Genomic DNA, 22,891 nt, shown 5'->3' with positions numbered 1-22,891 from the left:
TGTAACATTCTATTGGTTCTTGTTCTGGAGATTGTAATCAATACACTGTCTAAATCATCATTACCTAAATATCTCTTGAATGATTAAAGGTGATGTTGGTGATCTTACTTATTCTAAATCTACATGAGTCCTAAATACATAGAACTATGCATTGTATTAGTGTAGGAAGCAACCAGTTTAAGCAGCTAGGTTATGAATGTTTTAAGTATCCAGGCAACTTACAATAGATCCATTCTAAAAAAAAAAAAAAAAAAAAAAACCCACAAAAATATTTGCATAATAATGATGGAGAAATGATGAATTGTTGCTGTTGCAGTTGCTAAATAGTGTTGACCCTTTGCAACTACATGGACTGTAACATGCCAGGCTCCTCTATCCTCTTGCTCAAATTCATGTCCATTGAGTCAGTGATGCTATCTAACCATCTTATATTCTTCTTCCCCTTTCTCCTTCTGCCTTCAATCTTTCCCATCATTAGAATCTTTTCCAATAAGTCAACTCTTTGCATCAGATGGCCAGAGTATTGGAGCTCCTGCTTTAGCATCAGTCCTTCCAATGAATATTCAACATTGATTTCCTTTAGAATTGGCTGGTTTGAACTTGCAGTCCAGGGGACTCTCAAGAGTCTTCTCCAGTACCACCTTTCAAAAGCATCAATTCTTCAGTGCTCAATCTTCTTTATGGTCTAACGACTGTACATGAGTACTGGAAAAACCATGGCTTTGACTATACAAAGCTTTGTTGTCAAAGTGATGTCTCTGATTTGTTTTTTAATATCAATAAAGTAAAATTTAATGTATTTCCAATTTGATTCCTGAAATTACAGGTCAAAATTTTTTAATATTTTAATCTCTTTGAGAATGCTGAGTAAAGCAAACCTTGCAGCTGCCATTTATTCTTTTTTTTTATTTATTTTTTTTACTACAAATTTATTTATTTATTTATTTTTAAATTTTAAAATCTTTAATTCTTACATGCGTTCCCAAACATGAACCCCCCTCCCACCTCCCTCCCCATAACATCTCTCTGGGTCATCCCCATGCACCAGCCCCAAGCATGCTGTATCCTGCGTCAGACATAGACTGGCGATTCAATTCTTACATGATAGTATACATGTTAGAATGCCATTCTCCCAAATCATCCCACCCTCTCCCTCTCCCTCTGAGTCCAAAAGTCCATTATATACATCTGTGTCTTTTTTCCTGTCTTGCATACAGGGTCGTCATTGCCATCTTTCTAAATTCCATATATATGTGTTAGTATTGGTGTTTTTCTTTCTGGCTTACTTCACTCTGTATAATCGGCTCCAGTTTCATCCATCTCATCAGAACTGATTCAAATGAATTCTTTTTAACAGCTGAGTAATACTCCATTGTGTATGTGTACCACAGCTTTCTTATCCATTCATCTGCTGATGGACATCTAGGTTGTTTCCATGTCCTGGCTATTATAAACAGTGCTGCGATGAACATTGGGGTACGTGTCTCTTTCAATTCTGGTTTCCTCGGTGTGTATGCCCAACATGCCCAACAATGTCTCTGATTTTTAATATGCTGTCTAGGTTTGTCATAACTTTCATTCCAAAGAGTAAGTGTTTTTTATTTCATGGCTGAAGTCACTGTCCACAGTGATTTTGGAGCCCAAGAAAAGAAAGTCTGGCAATGTTTCCATTTTTCCCCATTTATTTGCCATGAAGTGACGAGACCTGATGCAATGACCTTCATTTTTTTAATGCTGTTTCAAGTCAGCTTTTTAACTCTTCTCTTTCACCCTCATCAAGAGACTCTAGTAACTCTTCACTTTCTGCCATTAGAGTGGTATCATTTGCATATTTGAGGCTGTAATATTTCTTTCAGCATTCTCGACTCCAGCTTGTGATTCATTCAGCCTGGCATTTTGCATGATATAACCTGAATAGAAGTAAAATAAGCCGGGTGACAATGTACAGCCTTGTCATACTCCTTTCCCAATTTGGAATCACTTAGTTGTTCCATTTCTAGTTCTTTTGTTTCTTGACCCACATATAGGTTTCTCAGGAGATGGGTAAGGTGGTCAGAACTCCCATTTCTTTCAAAGATTTTTCTACAGTTGCAATCCACACAATCAAAGGTTGGAGAAGGCAATGGCAACCCACTCCAGTACTCTTGCCTGGAAAATCCTATGGATGGAAGAACCTGGTAGGCTGCAGTCCATGGTGTTGCAAAGAGTCGGACACAACTGAGCGACTTCACTTTCACTTTTCACTTTCATGCATTGGAGAAGGAAATGGCAACCATTCCAGTGTTCTTGTCTGTAGAATCCCAGTGATAGGCGAGCCTGGTGGTCTGCGGTCTATGGGGTGGCACAGAGTCTGACACGCCTAAAGTTTCTTAGCAGCAGCAGCAGCACACAGTCAAATACTTTAACGTAGTCAATGAATCAGCAGTAGTTGTTTTTTCTGAAACTTCCTGGTATTATCCATAATCCAACAAATGTCAGAAATTTGATTTCTGATTCCTTTGCCTCTTTGAAACCCAGGTTATACATCTAGAAGTTCTTAATTCATGTAGTGCTGAAGCCTAGCTCAAAGAATTTTGAGCATAATCTTGCCAGCGTGTGGAATGAGGGCAGTTGTATTGTAGTTTGAACATTCTTTTTCATTGCCTTCTATTGGATTAGAATGAAAACTGATATTTTCCAGTCCTGTGGCTATTGTTGAGTTTTCCATATTTGCTGACATTTTGAGTACAGCACTTTAACAGCATCATCTTTTAAGATATTAAATAGCTCTACTGGAATTCTGCCACCACTAGTTTTGTTTGTAAAAATACTTCCTAAGGCGCACTTCTCATTCCAGGATGTCTGGCTTTAGGTGAGTGACCACAACATTGTGATTATCTGGGCTATTAAGACCTTTCTTGTATAGTTATTCTATGTATTCTTGTCACCTCTTCTTAATCTCTTCTGCTTCTGTTAAATCCTTACCATTTGTGTTCTTTATCATGCCCATTCTTTCATGAAAGACATTTCCCTTGACATTTCTACTTTTCTTGAAGAGATCTCTAGCCTTTCCCATTCTATTGTTTTCCTCTATTCTTTACATAGTTAATTTAAGAAGGCCTTCTTGTCTCTCCTTAAACTAGTCTCTGCAACTCTGTGTTCAGTTGACTATATGTTTCCCTTTCTCCATTACCTTTTATTTCTCTTCTTTCCTCAGCTATTTGTAAAGCCTCCTCAGACAACCCTTTTGCCTTCTTACATTTCTTTTTCTTTGGGATGGTTTTGGCCACTCTCTTCTGTACAGTGTTACAACCTTGTCCATAATTTTTCAAGCACTCTCTCTATCAGATTTAATCAGTTGGATCTATTTGTCAGTCCACTGTATACTCATAAGGGATTTGATTTAGGTCATACCTGAATAATCTAGTGGCTTTCCTTAATTTCTTTAGTTTAAGCCTGAATTTAGCAATAAGAAGCTGATGATCTGAGTCTCAGTCAGTTCTACATCTTATTTTCACTGACCGTATAGAGCTTCTTCATCTTTGGCTGAAAAGAACATAATCAATCTGATTTTGATAAGCGGCATCCCAGGGACGGGGGAGTCTACTGGGCTGCCGTCTGTGGGGTCGCACAGAGTCAGACACAACTGAAGCGACTTAGCAGCAGCAGCAGCAGCAGTGTTGTCCATGTGTAGATTTGTCCCTTGGGTTGTTGGAAAAGGGTGTTTCCTAGGACCTAAATGCTGTATATAGAAATGTCTAAGAAAATCCATACACATAGAACCACACAGAGATATAAAACTCTGACTCACTTCATTCATTATCATATCAAAATAATTACTATATTCACAACAAATAATAAAAATTATGTAAATGTAATAGGAGAGACAAAATGTAACAAGCTTAAAATAATTATTAAGTTTAGGGTATAAACACCATCAAAGTGTATTTCCCATACATAAACATTTATTGTGGAAAGAGTTATGAACTGATTTAAGTTCAGTTTTTGCTTTAAAAAATATTTTCATTCTTGATACAACTGCTAATTTTTTTTTTAAATCTTAGAACAATCTTCATCTGGCTCATATTATATTCATATAATCAAAAAGTATTTTTTAATGAACACTAAAACATTTTGTTGGCTCTGAAACTATTGGGAGAATAGTGGACTTTAGCTAGTCAATACTTATTCTTAGCAAAAGATAAGAAACTTTAGCCAAATGTTTCATTTTAACCCTCTTTCACAGCAGTGAATGTAATTTTGTCTACATAAGGTAATGGTTTCCAAATATATTGTATTATTTTTCTTCAAACCATTTTCATCCAGTTTTTTTTTTTTTTTTTTTTTTTTTTACAGTCTATAAATGAACTGGACATGTTTCTCCTCTTTCAAAAGACACTGATTATTTTATTAGATATGACTAACCAAATGCCAGCTCTGGTAATTGCTATTAAGAGAAGAGAATTTGTCCCAATGAATAGAATTCCTTGAGAGCAAGACCCATGCTTTCTCCCCGCACCCTCCCCCCGCCCCGCCCTCATTGTTTGTTAGTCATGCTCACTTTCTGAAATATATTTACAGCAACATCACCATAACTAACAACAACAGTGACATAAAGCTTCCTGGTTGCTGCACTTTTGTACTTAAATTCTCATTTTATTTGGCCTCTTTTGAAAACAGCCTTGTTCTATTGACTTTTTTTTTTTTAATTTTAAAATCTTTAATTCTATTCCCTCCTAATTTCCCCTCTTTTATTAAATAGCACCATTTTCAAGCTCTGCTCCTTCTACAAGAGACTTAGAGTTCTCCCTACTCTAAGATCTTTTTGAGGTTGTCCATCTGTTTCTGAGAGAAAACATTCTTTGTGAATATATTAAATTTACAAATTTATTCATTAAATTATCAATATATTTTGCCCCTCCATTTTTATTATTTAATATCCAAATTTTATACAAGGATATGAAAGTGTGCTGTGCTGTGCTTAGCCATTCAGTCGTATCCAACTGTGACCCCATGGACTGAAGCCCGCTTGGCTCCTCTGTCCATGGGGATTCTCTAGGCAAGAATACTGGAGTGGATTGCCGTGCCCTCCTCCAGGGGATCTTCCCAACCCAAGGATCAAACCCAGGTCTCCCGCATCGAAGGCAAATTCTTTACCAGGGAAAGCTACCAGGGAAGCCCTATAAAAGTGTAAGCAATAATAAAACTGTAATGGAAATACATAAATTAGTGGAATGACCATACTTACAATATGCTTAAATGCTACATGATATTTTCAGCGTGTCATTCTGAATTTATGTCTATGATTGTTCATATACTGCACATCTTTACTTAGGAATATTTGATCTGATGGTTTGTGTTTATTCCTGAGTTGTCAAGTATTTGTCAATCATTCTGTGATATCAATAACAATAAATAACAGTTTTCTCCCAGTATGAACTAAACAGTATTACCACTAATAGAATTACTGATGCAAACACCAGATGTTTGAGCTAACCTATACAGTAATATGCATAGGGTGCTGCTGCTGCTGCTAAGTCGCTTCAGTCGTGTGCGACTCTGTGTGACCCCATAGACGGCAACCCACCAGGCTCCCCCATCCCTGGGATTCTCCAGGCAAGAACACTGGAGTGGGTTGCCATTTCCTTCTCCAAATATGCATAGGGAATTAACATATTTCATCAAGTTTTTAAAATCCTGAAAATGTCATAAGAAGCCTGTAAAAGATTAATTGTAAAAGATATGGATCAAGTTTTGCTGATGCCTTGATAAGACTGCTGGCTAGCTTCTAAAGAAAAACCCACAGGGTAGCAGTTCCTATGTGGACTTACCGTAGTTCAACCTCAGGGCATGCAGTTTGAAGGCTAAAAAACCTGATTTCTCCTCACTCCAGAGAGGAATCTTTCTTTGCTGAAGGGCAGATTTACTAACTTGTCTGCAAAGACACTAAAATGCAAATAGTAGACTATCAGTATATTAATTTACATTGAAAATTATAATTTCCAAATAAGGGGTAGATTCTAAAGTTCTTTAGCTAGTGAATTCCCTCCACGTATATCAGAAAAGCAGAAAAGTTAACTGGCAGGTTGCCTAGCAAACCTACCTCAAAAATAAAAGGATTAGTTTTCATTTTAATATTTAATACCACCAGCTAAGGATAAGCTCTTATATTTATTTCCACGATAGAGACTGTCCTCCTGGTAAAAGTAAACCAACTTTTACATTGGAGCCAACATGCATCTTCCACGGTTAACAGTTAGAAGCTTCTTAGTGTCCCAGTCTCCTCGCTCTGTAGTTTCATTTATTTGTTCACCAGTCTACTACCTCTTTTTCTTTTTAGGAAGGCCTGAGAGACATGAAAATTCTCAGGGTAATTTTTTTTTTGCATTGTCCTGATTAAGATCATTTATATATTGATTTAATTATTTAGTTCTAAGGTAATGATTTGACTTGTTTTATTTTAAGATTCTTGGGATCTCATTGGTTTTCAAGCTATTTTTGAACAGATGTAAACTCATGATTCTATCTCATGCCCAAGCTTCTAAGAATCCCAAATGATTATAACTTCAGAACAACTTTTCTTTCTGAGTTTCTTGTCATATATTTTCAAATTCAACTATCATGTCTCTATGGCTTTTTGACAAACTATTTAAATTTAAAATAATGAAAATCAAACTGCTTTTTTTCTAAAGAATAGTGTTTCTTTTTTATTATTCCTTAAATATTAACATACATCTCCTTCTCTTTCCTCATTTAATGGAAGGATACATTAAAATTTTCATTAACTACCATGCTTGTGCCAATGTGTTGTTTCTACAGTAGATTTTCGATTTAATGTCATCCACTCTATGATATATCTACAGAAATACTAAGAAGTTAAGAGACTTGCCCAAGGAAACACACAATGTACATTGTACAGTAAAATTTTACATTCATTTTTTCTGACTGTAAAGACGTTAATTATACTTTTATGTTACAATTCTTCACAATATCATCATTACTTAACCAACTACCCAAACTGCCTTCATTTAAAATGACTAATTGCCTTTTTCTCTCAGTCCCCTGATCTTTTAAGACACAAGTTCTTTTTCCATTTCCTCTTAACCATTGACTTGCCTATTCCCTTCACCATTGCCTTATTGCACTTTTCATCATTTTCTACTTAGACCCTAACGACGTTGCTCTATCTATGTCATTTTCTATAGTCTGAGGTTCAGAGGGCTTCTGTTATGTCTGATATCATCATATTCTTGTGTAAGTCCTCAAAGGCTTCAAGTTGCCCTGTTGATTAGGTATTTAGGATGGCATATATTTCCCTTCATCCTCTCTTATCTGTGTTAATGTTACAATTCTTTTACCCGAGTATTCCACTTCCTACTCCTCCTCCTCTTTAGCAAATCCAAACTTCAAAAATTCACTTCTCTCTAATCATAACCTTTTTCTGTTTTGCAAAAGAAAACAATTATTAATAACCAAAAAGACATTGAATGAGTATCTACAATTTGCCATGCACTATGCAAAGATGAATTATTAAATTTTATTTGCAAATAAGCCTATGAGTTTATATGATTACTGTTCTCAGTTTACATGTTAAGAAATTATGACTCAAAGTGAATAACTTGCCTGATGTCTCATAGCCAGTAATTTATACAATATACAGTTTAACCCAGGCTTGCCAGTTGGTGCTAATGGTAAAGAACCCATCTGCCAATGCAGATAGACATAAGAGATGCAGGTTCGATCCTGGGTTGGGAAGATCCCCTGGAGGAGGGCACAGCAACCCACCCCAGTATTCTTGCCTCAAGAGTCCCATGGACGGAGGAGCCTAACAGGTTATGGTCCATGGGGTAGCAAAGAGTTGGACATGACTGAATGACTTAGCATGTACACACACACAGTTTCACCTAGGCATAAGAATTCATACTTTCAATCATTGCAGAAAATGTACTCATCATTAAGATAGATTATAAGAATTAAGCATTCGACTTTTAATATTGTAATTAGAAATTCAGATGAATTGAAGCATGTTCAAAATAAAAAGAATAAATGCATAAATTATTTATAAAAAATAGTATGGATAATAAAAATATACAACTCAAATCAAGATACTCCTCACACCTGCTTAGTTGTGTTCATTTGCTGCTTCAGGAGGTATTTTCAGGTTAAACTGGAGGTCAACTCAGCACCTCGGAGGCATATGACCAATGCTGGTTTTGAAATTCCTCTACCCCTGCCTTGACAAAACAATATGAAATTTGAACATGAAAGGCAAATCAGAGTAACCTATGTAATCAATTTACAGACAAAATCAGAGATAAAGAGTTGACTAAAAGAGACAGAATAGCTCCCATTCATTTAGTTGGTAATAGGATACAAGAAAAAAAAAAAAAAAGGTTGATTAGAAACATTTTGTCAGTGCTGTCCACCTCATTTTCAATGATTGTATCTTTCTGTCTACAAAAGTAGGTAGTTATAACTACTGTCTTAGCTTTCAATTTTGTCATGATGCCTTGAAAAATTCTAACATAAGAAACATTTAGTTATAGGTATATTCTAGGATTGGGGCTTCCTTGGTGGTTCAGCAGTAAAGAATCTGCTGCAACTGAGGAGCCGCAGGAGATGCTGGTTCAGTCCCTGGTTTGGAAAGACACCCTGGAGAAGGAAATGGCTATCCACTCCAATATTCTTGCCTAGAGAATCCCATGGACCAAAAAGCCTGGCGAGCCACAGTCTAAGGGGTCGCAAAAAGTCAGACACATTTGGAGTGACTTAGCACATGTGTGTGCATGCACACACACACACGCACATACACACACACACACACACACCATATTCTCTGGGATTAGGGGAATCGCACTGTATCCCACCTATCTGTTTCTGCAGATAGACTGTCATTGGTGGTGAAATTTCTACACTAGTCAATTGGGGAGATGTTTGAGATTACTTCAAATACTGGCTCACATAACATGAAAAAGGTAAATAATGCTGTTAAATTTATTGTTTGATTATTCCTGAAGCTTATATTTCCATTGCTGTAAAAATTTGGAAGTGAGGATTAGTGGGGAAACTGGTCCTTTGCCCTAATTTATCTACTTTCCTGGGAACAACACCTTGCTACTTAGGCCTAAAAAGTGTTTCATCATGTGCATTATCTTCTTTCTCACTTCCCTTTTTCTCTACTCATGTCCCATCACTTTTTCTACTATAGCTTTCCCTCTTTGTCCCATGTATTCCCTTTCCTAAGTTCTGCTAACTCCTCCTATTTAAATAATCACATCTCAGTTTCCTTCAGGCCCTTCCTACCTCTTACAAATGTTTCAACCTCTTGAATCTGCTACTACCTTCAGTTTGATGCCATAAAGGTGGTATCTCCATTCAGGTGGTATCTCCAGGGTTTTCTTGGATGCAGGAAGACAAGCTTTGTCCACCAGAGAAGTGAGGGACAAGGCCTGTCATGAGGGGAAGGCCAGGGTTTCTTCCTCAAGGGGTGTGATTGAATTTATTTCATAGTAACTACAATTTTAAAACAAACCTCATTCTCCAAGGATTGATTTCTCTCTTCCAGCTCCTTTCTTATTGATCTAGGTGATAAACTTCACCTGTTAACATAATGCTGATTCTGCTGATGACAAAAGAGTAACCCTGACTTCATTTTATAAAAAGAGCATATCTCCCTTTCTTTGTCTGAATTACATTACAAAACCTCCTCCATGGGAACAAATGGTGTTCCAGAAAAGGTTTCCTCCAATAACTAAATTCTCTTTAATCAGAGTATAAGACAGAAGAAAAGGTAGGAATTGAACTGTGACTATCAACCAGAGCTCTAGCATGAAGCTGCTTACGTGTTTTGGGCTTCCCACAGCACAACAAATGAGTCTTGAGAGAAAACCTTCCAAGAAACACTGGTCACAAAACAAATGCTTCAGGAAAAGCAGATGGGAGTGATATGGCCTTAGTTGACCTAGCTTGGAAAAGTATGCAACATCACTTCCACTTTAAGCTGATAAGACCAACCCAGATACATGTGATGAGAATGAGGCTCCAAATCCTGATGGGGACATAGCAAAGTTACCTTGCAGAAGAGAAGGTGGAATGGGAGGTATAATCTAGTTATTTTTAGAAATGCAATCTGGGACACAAGTCACACCTGCTGGGATCTGCCCAAATTCCTGACCCACAGAATCCATGAACATAATAAACGTTACTGTTTTTTAGCACTAAGTTTTGGATAGTTTGCCATTTAACAATAGATGACCAGAAGAGTAGCTTATAAGACAGTCACTGCTGTAGCATTTACTACTGGTTCAGGCAGCACATAACAGCTGACCAGTATAGACCAACTGAAGTGTTCACAGCTTGGAGTCCATAAAATGAGATCCATGATGCTCTAATTTTGGAAAATTAAATGCAGACTTTATTTGAATGCCACAGAGGCCACTATCATGGGGACAAACAGATGCTTCCAAATGATTTAGAGCTTCCTTTATTCCAAGTTTTAATATTTACGCACTGACTTTTTAGTTTTGCCATTCTCTATGACTGTTACTTACCTCGGTACCTTCTGAAGAAAGATATAACAAGGAAGACTTCTGGGCACTATGATTCTGACCTTTGCCCTTGATTCCATTTTTGTTTTATCTTGTGTTGTTGGAATGGGTGTTTGCTGTGACCAGTGCATTCTCTTGGCAAAACTCTATTAAACACCTTTACCCTGCTTCATTCTGTATTCCAAGGGCAAATTTGCCTGTTACTCCAGGTATTTCTTGATTCCCTACTTCTGCATTCCAGTCCCCTATAATGAAAAGGACATCTTTATTGGGTGCTAGTTCTAGAAGGTCTTATCGGTATTTATAGAACCGTTCAACTTCAGCTTCTTCAGTATTACTGCTCAGGGCATAGACTTGGATTACTGTGATACTGAATGGTTTGCCTTGAAAGGAAACCAACAGATATTCTGTCGTTTTTGAGCTTGCATCCAAGTATAGTATTTTGGACTCTTTTGTAGACTATGAGGCTACTCCATTTCTTCTAAGGGATTCTTGCCCACAGCAGTACATGTAATGGTCATCCGAGTTAAATTCACCCATTCCAGTCCATTTAATTCAGTGATTCCTAAAATGTTGATGTTCACTCTTGTCATCTCCTGTTTGACCACCTCCAACTTGCCTTGATTCATGAACCTAACATTCCAGGTTCCTATGCTATATTGCTCTTTACAGCATCAGACTTTATTTCCACCACCAGTCACATCCACAGCTGGGTTTGGTTTTTCCTTTGGCTCGTCTCTTTTTTGTTTCTGGAGTTATTTCTCCACTTATCTCCAGTAGCGTACTGGGCACCTACTGACCTGGGGAGTTCATCTTTCATTGTCCTATCTTTTTGCCTTTTCATACTGTTCATGGGGTTCTCAAGGCAAGAATACTGAAGAAGTTTGCCATTCCCTTATCCTGTGGACCATGTTTTGTCAGAACTCTCTACCATGACTCATCCATCTTGGGTGGCCTTATATGGCATGGCTCATAGCATCATTGAGTTAGACAAGGCTATGGTCCATGTGATCAGATTGGTTAGTTTCCTGTGATTGTGGTTTTCAGTGTGTCTGCCCTCTGATGGAGAAGGGTAAGAGGCTTATGGAAGCTTCCTGATGGAAGAGACTGACTGAGGAGGAAATTGGGTCTTGTTCTGGTGGGTGGGGCCATGTTCAGTAAATCTTTAATCCAATTTTCTGTTGATGGGTGGGACTGTGTTTCCTCTCTGTTATTTACCTGAGGCCAAACTGTGATGGAGGTAATGAAGATAATGGGGACCTCCTTCAAAAGGTCCCATCCATGCACTGCTACACTCAGTGCCCCCAGCCCTGCAGCAGGCCACTGCCAACCCATGCCTCCTCCAGAGACTCTTAGACACTTATGGGCAAGTCTGGGTCAGTCTCTTTGGAGTCACTGCTCCTTTCTCCTGAGTCCTAGTGTACACAAGTTTCTGTTTGTACCCAAGAGTTTCTTTCCCAGTCCTGTTCTGGTGGCTCTATGGTGGGGTTAATGGTGACTTCCTCTAAGTGGGCTTATGCCATACAGAGGTCTGCTGCACCCAGAGCCCCTGCCCCTGAAGCAGTCCACTGCTGACCTATACCTCCAGAGGAGACACTCAAACACAGTTCTGTCTCAGTCTCTGTGGGTTCTCTGGGTCCTGGTGCACATAAGGTTTGTTTGAGCCCTCTGAGAATTGCTGGTGGGTGTGGAGTTTGATTCTAAATGTGAATTCACCCCTCCTACCTTGTTGCTGGGGCTTCTCCTATGTTTCTGGACGTGGGGTTTATCTCACCACAGTCACTCAAGCTCAGTGCAATTCCAACAATACAAGAGAAGACTCTACACATGGACATCACCAGATGGTCAATACCGAAATCAGATTTATTATATTCTCTGCACCAAAAGATGGATAAGTTCTATACACTTAGCAAAAACCAGACCAAGAGCTGACTGTGGCATAGACCGTGAACTCCTTATTGCCAAATTCAGACTTAAATTGAAGAAAGTAGGGAAAACCACTAGACCATTCGGGTATGATCTAAATCAAATCCATTATGATTATACAGTGGAAGTGGAAAATAGATTAAAGGGATTAGATCTGATAGAGTGCCTAAAGAACTATGGACAGAGGGCCGTGACATTGCACAGGAGGCAGTGATCAAAATCATCGCCAAGGAAAAGAAATGCAATAAGGCAAAATGGTTGTTTGATGAAGACTTACAGTTAGCTGTAAATAGAAAGAAAGGCAAAGGAGAAAATGAAAGATATACCCACTTGAATGCAGAGTTCCGAAGAACAGCAAAGAAACATAAGAAAGCCTTCCTTGGTGATCAATACAAAGAAACAGAGGAACACAATAGAATGGGAAAGCCTAGATATCTCTTCAAGAAAATTAGAGATACTAAAAGAACATTTCATACATAGATGGTGACAATAAATGACAGAAATAGTATGGACCTAACAGAAGCAGAAGATATTAAGAAGAGGTGGCAAGAATACATGGAAGGACTATACAAAAAAGATCTTCACAACCCAGATAATCACGATGTTGTGATCACCGACCTAGAGCCAGACATCTTGGAATGCAAAGTGAAGTGGGCCTTAGGAAGCATCACTATGAACAAAGCTGGTGGAGGTGGTGGAATCCCAGTTGAGCTCTTTCAAATCGTAAAAGATGATGTTGTGAAACTGCTGCACACAATATGCCAGCAAATTTGGAAATCTCAGCAGTGGCCACAGGACTGGAAAAGGTTAGTTCTCATTATAATCCCAAAGAAAGGCAATGCCAAAGAATGCTTGAAGTATTGCACAATCGCTGCCAGCCCAACATGCTAGTAAAGCAATGCTCAAAATTCTCCAAGCCAGGCTTCAACAGTACATGAACCATGAACTTCCAGATGTTCAAACTTGTTTTAGAAAAGGCAGAAGAATCAGAGATAAAATTGCCAACATCCACTGGATCACCGAAAAAGCAAGAGAGTTCCAGAAAAACACCTACTTCTGCTTTATTGACTATGCAAAGCCTTTGATTGTGTGGATCACAACAAACTGTGGAAAATTCTTCAGGAGATGGGAATACCAGACCACCTGACCTGCCTCTTGAGAAACCTGTATGCAGGTCAGGAAGCAGCAGTTAGAACTGGACATGAAACAACAGACTGGTTCCCAATAGGAAAAGGAGTACGTCAAGGCTGTATATTGTCACCCTGCTTATTTAAGTTATATGCAAAATACATGAGAAACGCTGGGCTGGATGAAGTACAAGCTGGAATCAAGATTGCCGGGAGAAAGAACAATAACCTCAGATTTGCAGATGACACCACCCTTTTGGCAGAAAGTAAAGAGAAACTAAAGAGCCTCTTTAAGAAGGTGCAAGAGGAGAGTGAAAAAGTTGGTTTAAAGCTCAACATTCAGAAAACGAAGATCATGGCATCTGGTCCCATCACTTCGTGGCAAAGAGATGGGGAAACAGTGGAAATAGTGACAAACTTTATTTTTTTGAGCTCCAAAATCACTGCACATGGTGACTGCAGCCATGAAATTAAAAGATGCTTACCCCTTAGAAGAAAAGTTTATGACCAAAAGTTTATGACTAGATAGCATATGAAAAAGCAGAGACATTATTTTACAAACAATGGTCCATCTATTCAAGGCTATGGTTTTCCAGTAGTCATGTATGGATGTGAGAGTTGGAGTATAAGAAAGCTAAGCACTAAAGAACTGAAGCTTTTGACCTGTGGTGTTGGAGAAGACTCTTGGGAGTCCCTTGCACTGCAAGATCAAACCCGTCAATCCTCAAGGAAATCAGTCCTGAATATTATTTGGAAGGACTGATGCTGAAGCTGAAGCTCCAATACTTTGGCCACCTGATATGAAGAACTGAGTCATTTGAAAAGATCATGATGCTTGGAAAGATTGAAGGCAGGAGGAGAAGGGGGTGACAGAGGCTGAGATGGTTGGATGGCATCATCAACTCAATGGACATGAGTTTGAGTAAACTCCAGGAGTTGGTGTTGTACAGGGAGGGCTGGTGTGCTTCAGTCCATGGGGTCACAAACAGTCTGACACATCTGATCAACTGAACTGAACTGAACACTTTTGTTTAATTTTTCATGGATACATTTATTTTAATATAAATTTATTTCTTTTAATTGGATGTTAATTACTTTACAATATTGTATTGGTTTTGCCATACATCAACATGTATCCACCACAGGTATACATGTGTTCCCCATCCTGAACCTCTCTCCCTCCTCCTTCCCCATACAAAATAATTTTAGAAAACATTATAGCATTACTTCCTACTTGCTTTTTTTCTCTTGTTTTATCAGTATGAGAAAAGCACATTTTTTAAAAGCATTTATTCAAAAGTATATTCCAACTGTAATTACTTTACAGTCTAGCTGAGCACTCCCTGCTACACAAATAACTGAACTTCTTCCCCTAAAACTCACTGAGAAGGCAGCTAAGTTGATGTCACATGTAGCTATGCTATAACAAAGGAAAATAAATATTTCTGTTCATGTGTATACACTCACACAGTCACTCACATATACTCATATATGGGAAAGTGATTATTGTGTTATATACATAAATACATATATGCATCAATAGATTAATATAATGTACATACCTACACTAGCAAACACACACACACACACACACACATATATATATATATATATATGACTTATCCTTGAACTTATTTTCCTTTTTCTAAATTTAGGTTTCTGATTCATTCCTATCAACTTGTAAGCTTTTCTACTTAGGGTCTGTCTTTGAAAAATTGATCCATTCTCTGTGCACTTATTAAATCAAGATTCTGGTCATAAAATATTTTGGACTGTGAGGAGAAGTTTCAACTTAATTAAGATAAGTTTCAACTCAAAAGGATTCTATGCAGTCACCTTTAAATTCTTATTATGACTTCCCTGTATCTCAGTGCACCTCTTTCTACTGTGAATGTTTATTATCTAAATAGTTGCAAGCAATATAAAAGAAAGATGGGAAGGGTTACTTTTCAGCTTGGCAATGTCCATTGTTTTACCTTCTACAAATCAAGACTACAGATACATGCAGTCTAAATTTTTACCATCACTCAAAATATCTATCATATTATATACTTCTGTCTATAAATATATGTAGATGGTGTGTGTATATAGAAATTTATATATAATAAATTATAATACAGAAATTATTGGTTTCAGAACAAATATATCCTATTTGAAATAAATTTCTATGATACATTTAAAAGTAAATATATAATTATATATAATCTATATAAAATTACCTACATAATTTTTTTCTGAAAACTGCTCTATGTTTCAGAATGGTAAATGTTGTGACTATTGTCTGATGCTAATATAGAAATGCCCCAGTATTTTTAATGGCTATGAATGTAGACTGAATTCATTATTTATTTTCACTTTCCTTTATGAATATGACATTAGGAAAATTATTTATCATCTGTAATTTTAAGTTTCCTCATTTCTAAAATAAAGGTAATAATAATTCTGAAGATGAAATTAAGAAATTAATGTAAAGCTACTAGAATTTAGAAAATCAGTTTATATATTTCTTAGAGTACTTTCTGGTACATAGTGAACATTTGGTACTATTAAGTGTGGTTATTAGTAGTATAATCCACATAGAATTTTTGAGTGAAATTTGTCCAAATTTTAAAGTAGCTTGATATATACAGTCAAATTTCCATGCAACTGTTACTCTCATCATCATGTGCAAATAGGAAATATAAATACAATATACCTTAAGATATTTTAAAGTCATTTCCAAATAAGTTTAGCTTTATTGTTTTAACATATGCACAAAAGGGGATTTTTAAATGATTTAAGTAAACTGCCATACATTTTTGTTTGATATTTAAATAATTTAATGTTGCCATCTCATGTATTTGCAAGGAAATTATTCCTTTTGTTGAATGACAGAAAATTGCTTCATTACAATTTATGGTGCTATATGCTTCTCAGCATATACTTGGACAAATCCCTCTTTGGCTGTTAGTGATTACAGGCTCAGAACAAGACTCTATTTTAAACTTCAACTCACTCCAGTATTCTTGCTGGGAGAATCCCAGGGACAGCGGAGCCTGGTGGGCTGCCGTCTATGGGGTTGCGCAGAGTCGGACACGACTGAAGTGACTTAGCAGCAGCAAATCAATAATAACTGTTATGTAAATTTACTGCCAGAAATGTCATGGAATCTGGCATTTCACAAGTAAAAAATGCACTAAAGACTTGGAGTTATGCACTGTCAGAATTTGTTTATGTTCCAACTCTTTTGTTCTCATGGATATCTGATAATTAATAGATACTGATTTCATTAAATATTTAAACTCCAGGATGTATTTGCTAAAATTACAGTAGCTATTTCCCCTACCTGCCCAGACAGTGTTTGAAAGCAATATCCCCACCCCTCAACCAAAAGGCACATTATTTGAAAACGCTTTCAGTTACAGGTTGGAACAGCAAAGTAATTCAATATAAGCTGATGTAAAAATAAAATAGTTTCAATTTTGTTCTTATTGCTGGACTTTTCCTGTGCTTCTTGATTTAGTGGTCATCATAAATGTTTAAAGTGAGTTAACTGTTTTATGTCATACAGGGCAGGCTATATCTTCACTTTAAAGAGATCTCTGTAAATAAAAAGAACTCTAAGGTAGCCGTTAAAATGAGTCAAGTAGGAAAATTTATACTCTTTCTGGTGTCTTTGTGTTCTGGTGGTTGCCAGGTGCCAGAGCATCTGCTCTGGAAGTTGTTGATGTCACACAGCAGCAGGAGAAGAACACTTGATTTTCCATAATTGATTTTATTCTTTAGAATGTGGATGTCTGCCTCTGTTTTTACAAGAAGACTTAATGGAGTTTTATAGATATTTTAAAAATGTCGACAGTCATGCTTACAGTTTTAGGCACTCTGCTTGCTAGAGGTGGAATTGTCAGGGTAAATAGGAGGCTAATTGGGGGAGACCTTGTATCATCAATGCCTGAAGGGAACTAGTCAGAAACCAAACAATTAGTGGTTACTTGTGGATGTCAGAAGCTCTAGCAAACAGACAGTCAATTATTAAATGGGTTTTGCCACCAGGTGAATGTACTTAAGTGCAGGCAGTATGAAATTGCAATCAAACTGATCAAATGACATTTTTTTACTGAGGAGTGAAATAGGGACTGGGTAGAGAACAGTATCTGCAAGTTAAACTAAAATGATCATCAGCTTGACATGAATAAATTACTTTTCTCCTTAAGAAAAAAAAATCATCAACTCAGTATGGATTAAATCCTTAAGTTTTGTCAGGAGTTTCAAAATAAATCCGATAAATATCCTATTTTCATCTTTAAATTGTTTTTTTTAACATTAAAAATATAAACAACTGAACTGAGTTCTGACACTTGGCAGCAAGCCACTCACATTTATTCTCTTCTCCTTTGTCTCCTACACACTCCCTTGTCCTAATAATAAGCATCATTTTAATGAATTACTTACTCCTTTATTGACTGGCCTCAGAACTTGGTCAGTTCTTACTGGATTAGAATTATTAATTTAGGAAGGATACATTGCAATTGAGTCCAAATCCATTATGAAACATTAATAAAGACAGTGATAACATCCCAGTCTCATTACAATCCATGAAGTCTCAATTGTGTAATAAGGTTCTACTAGTAAAAACTAGAAAAATATAGCACTTAAATACTGAGGAAATTAAGAACTACGCAAAGATATTTCAGTAATGACCAAAGTTTCACCTAATGAAGCACAAAGAGAAAAACATTTCATCTCCTAACCTTATATAATGTCATGCTATGGGGCAACTTTTCTGATTCCAAGGTAAGGATGGGGATTTGTATCTGACTTACTTAAGTTGATTATATGTTAATAAAATTAGAAACCTTTAATAGGAGATACAATAATCCCACTCTTTCAGATACTTCTTAAGAGAAATTTTGCTATTTGAGTTATAGGAAAATTTTTATAAGGAAGAATCTCTTAGTTGATGACAAAATAAACTGAAATTAGGCAAAATTAATTTGGAGAGAATGAACAGATGGCGAAAGAGTGGATTTTTAACTTAACCTTTTTAATTGATGGCAAATGTCACAGAAAGCTATTCACTATTTTCTTATCAGAACTGCAAAGTGGAAAAACAAGATTTTATGGCTAAATATTTCAACCTCCACCTCTAAAATCTGTATCATGTCAGGGGTGCTAAAACAAGTAAAAAGACTAGCAAATCAAAGAAGAATATATCACTTAAAGAATAAAATATAACAAACTTTAGAAATATGATCTAGTAGTTTAACAAAAGAGTGTTCCAGAATTCTGAAACATGCAAACAGAAGATGCCTTTTCTTCACCTTGAAAACAATTTTTAATCAATAATGAAACAAAGCAAAACAAAAAAAGCAACTAAAAGCTGTCATCATGTTATAATCAATTATTGGCAATTTATAATAAAATAAAACTTGGTTTTGAAATACCATAGGCTTAATAATAAAGACATTTTTATTAAAATGCAGCTATATTTTTATATAATTGCCAACATCTGTTGGATCATCGAAAAAGCATGAGAATACCAGAAAAAACATCTATTTCTGCTTTATTGATTATACCAAAGACTCTTTGTAGATCACAACAAACTGTGGGAAATTCTTCAAGATATAAGAATAAAAGTCCACCTTACCTGCTTCCTGAGAAATCTGTATGCAGGTCAAGAAGCAATAGTTAGAACTGGATATTGAACAATGGACTGGTTCCAAATTGGGAAAGGAGTACGTCAAGGCTGTATATTGTCACCCTGCTTATTTAACTTCAATGCAGAGTACATCATGTAAAATATCAGGCTGGATGAAGCACAAGCTGGAAACAAGATTGCTGGGAGAAATATCGAAAACCTCAGATATGCAGATGACACCACACTTATGGCAGAAATTGAAGAAGAACTAAAGAGCCTCTTGATGAAAGTGAAAGAGGAGAGTGAAAAAGTTGGCTTAAAAGATAACAATCAGAAAACAAAGATCATGGCATCTGGTCCCATCACTTCATGGCAAATAGATGGGGAAACAATGGAAACAGTGAGAGACTTCATTTTGGGGGGCTCCAAAATCCTTGCATATGGTGACTGCAGTCATGAAATTAAAAGATGCTTGCTCCTTGGAAGAAAAACTATGACCAACCTAGACAGCATGTTAAAAAGCAGAGACATTACTTTGCAAGCAAAGTTCCATCTAGTCAAAGCTATGGTTTTTCCAGTAGTCATGTATGGATGTGAGAGTTGGACTATAAAGAAAGCTGAGTGCAGAAGAATTGATGCTCTTGAACTTTGGTGTTGGAGAAAACTCTTGAGAGATCCTTGGACTGCAAGGGGACCAAACCAGTCAATTTTCAAGGAAATCAGTCCTGAATATTCATTGGAAGGACTGAGGCTGAAGCTTAAGCTCCAATACTTTGGCCACCTGATGCAGAGAACTGACTCTTTGGAAAAGACCCTGATGCTGGGAAAGATTGAAGTCAGGAGAAGGGGACAACAGAGGATGAGATGATTGGATGGTATCACCAACTCAATGGACGTGAGTTTGAGCAAGCTCTGGGAGTTGATGGTGGACATGGAAGCCTGGTGTGTTGCAGTACATGGCGTTGCAAAGAGTTGGACATGAATGAGTGACTAAATGGAACTGATACTTTTATCAATATATATCATGCCTGTGATGATGAATACAAAAATATTTATCAAATGTGTAATTATAGTAAGTAGGTAAAAGATTCAAATCATTCCTTGTCTATTTTATTCTAGTAGAAAGAGTAAAATATTTTTATAAAATTATCTTGTATATTCATTTTATTTTTAATTATAAATTATACACATCACATGAAATATTAAAATATACTGCCAAGGGTAAGATTGACAACCACAGTCTTTTCTTTTATATGGATATAATCATAAGTAGTGTCAAGAAGGGCCTTCCTATGTGGCTCAGTGATAAAGAATCTGTCTGCCAATGTAAGAGCCCAGATTTGATCCTTGGGTCTGAAAGATCCCCTGGAGAAGGAAATTGCAACCCACTCCACTATTTTTGCCTGGAGAATCCCATGGACAGACAAGCCTGGTGCATGGTGCAATACAGTCCATGGGGTAGCAAAAAGTCTGAGGTGATGGTGCCTGAGCACACACACACCTTCTCTAGTGTTCAAGATATTAGTATCTAGTGAGTTAATATACTTCAAGTATTTAAAATTATACATAATTTGTATAATGAAGAGTTTGAATTGTCCAGGGGGATTTCTAGCCTTTGTCTTCACCTTCTCCTAGTCACTCTCTTGCCCCTGAATATTCTGTGTGATATGCATGTTTTGGCTTATACAAGAACTTTGAGTCATACTGAATGGTCTTAAAAATGTGACTTCAGATGGAGCTTTGGTTCATGTGATATGAATCAACCTGGAAACCGAAATCAGCCATGTGCACAATCAATCTATCAATCATGTCTACACAATGGAACATTAATAAAACTTTGGGCACTAAAGCTTGGGTGAACTGTTCTGGTTGTCAATATTCTGAGCATATTGTCACACATCAGTGTAGGAACAGCAATGTGTTCTCACTCCAGGGAGAGAGCTCTATGTTAGAACACTCCGAGATTTGATCTGTGAATCTTACTCTGGCTTATTTTAATCTGTATCCTTTCCTTGTGATAAACTTTGGCAGTGGATGTAACAGCTTTCATTGACTTCTGTGAGTTTATCTAACAAGTTAACAAAACTGAGGAAGATTTTGGAAACCATTTGAATATACCTGTGGTATCAGAATTGAGGACAATACTGGGGACTCTGCCCTCTAACGCTATTATTGGCCTAAACTCTTTATAATCACTATTCATATACTACATGCTTCATTAGTGTTTAGTACATTTATGTACACTTAGTGATTACACAAAATTAATGTAAGCCATCTATAAAATAAATCTGACAATTTTAAAAGTACTGTTAATTTTCATCAGTTGTTATCACTACTCCCAATAATATACTGTTTGAGCCCACACTTTAATATATGTCTAATTGACTACATTCTTTGCAGCTAGAGATGGAGAAACTCTATAGAGTCAACAAAAACAAGACCAGGAGCTGACTGTGGCTCAGATCATGAACTCTTTATTACCAAATTCAGACAAAAATGGAAGAAAGTAGGGAAAACGATTAGACCATTCCGGTATGACCAAAATCAAATCCCTTATGACTATACAGTGGAAGTGAGAAATAGATTTAAGGGACTAGATCTGATAGAGAGTGCCTGATGAACTATGGACAGAGGTTTGTGACATTGTACAGGAGACAAGGATTAAGACCATCCCCATGGAAAAGAAATGCAAAAAAGCAAAATGGATGTCTGGGAAGGCATTACAAATAGTTGTGAAAAGAAGAGAAGTGAAAAGCAAAGGAGAAAAGGTAAGATAGCAGCATCTGAATGCAGAGTTCCAAAGACTAACATAGAAATAGAAGAAAGATTTCCTCAGCGATCAATGCAAAGAAATAGAGGAAAACAACAGAATGGGAAAGACTAGAGATCTCGTCAAGAAAATTAGAGATACCAAGGGAACATTTCATGCAAAGATGGGCTCAATAAAAGGCAAAAATGGTATAGACCTAATAGAAGCAGAAGATATTAAGAAGAGGTGTCAAGAAGAGGTGTACAGAAGAACTATACAAAAAAGATCTTCATGACCCAGATAATCACGATGGTGTGATCACTCACCTAGAGCCAGACATCCTGGAATGTGAAGTCAAGTGGGCCTTAGAAAACATCACTACAAACAAAGCTAGTGGAGGTGATGGAATTCCAGTTGAGTCCTAAAAGGTGATGCTGTGAAAGTGCTGCACTCAATATGTCAGCAAATTTGGAAAACTCAGCAGTGGCCACAAGACTGGAAATGTCAGTTTTCATTCCAATCCCAAAGAAAGGCAATGCCGAAGAATGCTCAACTATCGCACAATTGCACTCATCTCACATGCCAGTAAAGTAATGCTCAAAATTCTCCAAGCCAGGCTTAAGCAATACGTAAACTATGAAGTTCCAGATGTTCAAGCTGGTTTTAGAAAAGGCAGAAGAACCAGAGATCAAATTGCCAACATCTGCTGGATCATGGAAAAAGCAAGAGAGTTCCAGAAAAACATCTATTTCTGCTTTATTGTCTATGTCAAAGCCTTTGACTGTGTGGATCACAATAAACTGTGGAAAATTCTGAAAGAGATGGGAATACAGACCACCTGACCTGCCTCTAGAGAAACCTATATGCAGGTCAGGAAGCAACAGTTAGAACTGGACATAGAACAGACTGGTTTCAAATAGGAAAAGGAGTACATCAAGTCTGTATA

The sequence above is a fragment of the Ovis aries genome, chromosome 25, assembly GCF_016772045.2.
Source record: "Ovis aries strain OAR_USU_Benz2616 breed Rambouillet chromosome 25, ARS-UI_Ramb_v3.0, whole genome shotgun sequence".
Classification (NCBI taxonomy): Eukaryota; Metazoa; Chordata; class Mammalia; order Artiodactyla; family Bovidae; genus Ovis; species Ovis aries.
This window is presented reverse-complemented; position numbering follows the sequence as displayed.